The 2,250-nt window shown below is 38.7% G+C and overlaps 1 protein-coding gene and 1 pseudogene across 2 annotated transcripts in view; one reads left to right on the top strand and one right to left on the bottom strand.

The window, feature by feature from the left end:
• The window catches only part of ARHGAP26 (Rho GTPase activating protein 26), a 334,209-nt gene that overhangs the window by 103,193 nt on the left and 228,766 nt on the right, over positions 1-2,250 (top strand). The window lies entirely within an intron of this gene.
• Positions 1,578-2,250, bottom strand: part of LOC105811528 — a 6,782-nt pseudogene continuing 6,109 nt past the window's right edge. The window contains exon 2 of the transcript XR_001137550.1: positions 1,578-1,632. The product of XR_001137550.1 is annotated as a dnaJ homolog subfamily A member 1 pseudogene (transcript). The remainder of the gene's footprint in view (positions 1,633-2,250) is intronic.

Below are 2,250 nucleotides of genomic sequence, written 5' to 3'. Positions count from 1 at the left end.
AAGTTCTCAATCTGGAAAGGTATTTGAACTGTGGCATAAGCCTTTGAGATACACTGCAGACAGCTTTTCTAGAGAGATTTCTATTTCATAATGTTTCAGTTAAGAATGACTTGCAACTTTATCATGACTTGAACATATTTGAAATAACAGAGGGGATTATGTGTAAGGGACCTTCTCTCTGTTTGTCTTAAAATAAAAACCAGTAGTGAAAAATTCAGAGGACAGATATGAAAATTTGAACAGAGGCCCCTAAGCATGTATGGTCATTTTTCAGTTAAGGGATATTTTGGGGGCTTTAAGTTGTGTTTGGATATACCATTCACCCTCCCCCTCCCCCTGATTTGGCATCCAGATGATGTTTCAAACAAGTTTTATAACTGTGTTGACTCAGCTTTTATGCAAAGATAATCTCTGTATAACACCTAAATATTTAGTTAACTAGAAGATTGAAAAGCCTCTGAAGTGCTCTTATAACCAGAGCTAAAAATAAATGCATGAATCATATTTTGAATATTTTTAAAAATAAACAGTATAAACAGATTCTTTTTTCATTAACCTTCCTTGAATATTGTGACCTTGAGATATAAGTATGCTCATATGTAGGGGAAAAAATGTCATTAGAAAATTAAATATATAGAGAAAAATGTGCATGTTTGTTTTTAGTTCATGTTTCCAATGTAATAAGAAATGATTAAACTCACAGACTGTCGGAGCCAGAAGAGACCTTGACAATCATTTTGAACGTTTCTCTCATTTATAGAAAAAAAGGCCCAGAGAAGTAAAATGAATTCCCTGAATCACACAAGTGCGGTGGCGTAGCTGGGACCAGAACCCAGGGCTGCTGCCTCCTAATTTTATGCTCTTTTCATCATGCCATGGTATTATATGGACATTAGTAAGGATGGTATGATAAAAGCTCACATTTTATTTTATTCTATTTTATCATTCTATTTATTTATTTATTTATTTATTTTATCATTCTGTGTCAAACTTACTAGACACTCACTCCACTCAGTGTACTGGTTTTCCATCAGTGTAACAAATCACCACAAACTGAGTAGCTTAAAACAACGTCCATTCGTTAGCTCCTAGTCCTTCAGCTCAGAAATCTGGTGTGGTGAGTCTGGGTTCTCTGCTCAGGCTGGCTGTGCTTGGGGTCCTTTTCCAAACTCATTGCTGTGATTGGCAGAATTCGGTTTCTTGTGGTTGCGGGACTTGAGTGTACAAATCCTTGCTGGCTGTCAACTAGGATCCCTCTTCTAGAGGCAGCTCCCTGTTCCTCATCACGTGACTCTTCCATGTGCGGTCCAGCGACAGCATGTGGAATCCTCCCCGTACTTCAAATTTCTTCCTTTTTTAACTACCAGAGAAAATTCCCTGCGTTTAAAGAGTTCGTGTGATTCGATCAGGCCCATTTGGTTAATCTCTGTATTTTGAGGTCAACTGACTTGGGACATTAATTATATCTGCAAAACCCCTTCACAGTAGTATAATTCCTAGATAAGTGTTTGATCGAATAACTATGGGATGGAAATCTTGGGGGAGCCATCTTTAGAATTCTGCCGGCCACACCCAGCTTATCTGGTGGCTAAACTTTGGACCAACCCTACCATTGGTGGCACTGTTGTGAACCTAGAAATGAAGATGGGAAAAAACAAATATGTGGGATTGATGTACTTCTGTATTCCAAGGGCTCAGTGATGGAAATGGCCTCAAGGCAGCAATAACTGTCACAAAACCCATGCACTTGATTGTATAGAAAAGGCCGAGTCGCGCCCGATGGCCATAGCTGAAGTTGTCTCCAAATAAGGCAGCTGGGACAACCCGATGCAGGAAGAATTGATTGTTGGTAGCAGAGCAAAGAAATTAATGATAAAAGTGCAGTGATCTTGGTTTACATACCTCTGGCCTCCTCATAATGACAGAGCACCAAATAGTATTAATAGTAATGAACCCAAGTCAACAAAAAACGTGGAGTTTATATACTGAGTTTATCATCTATGAAATACGACAGTATCCCCTTATCCACAGTTTAACTTTCTGCAGTTACCCGCTGTCAACTGTGGTCCGAAAACATTAAATGGAAAATTCCAGAAATAATTCATAAGTTTGAAATTGCGTGCCATTCTGAGTAGCGTGATGAAATCTCCGGGAACATCAATCATCCCTTTGTCCAGCGCTATCCAACCATTAGTCACTTAGTAGCCATCTAGGTTATCAGATGAAAAAAAAACACATATATAGGGCTTG

The sequence above is a fragment of the Propithecus coquereli genome, unplaced genomic scaffold (assembly GCF_000956105.1).
Source record: "Propithecus coquereli isolate 6110/MARCELLA unplaced genomic scaffold, Pcoq_1.0 Scaffold236, whole genome shotgun sequence".
NCBI classification, from domain to species: Eukaryota; Metazoa; Chordata; class Mammalia; order Primates; family Indriidae; genus Propithecus; species Propithecus coquereli.
The sequence above is the reverse complement of the archived record's forward strand: the minus strand, read 5'-3'. Positions and strand labels throughout refer to the sequence as shown.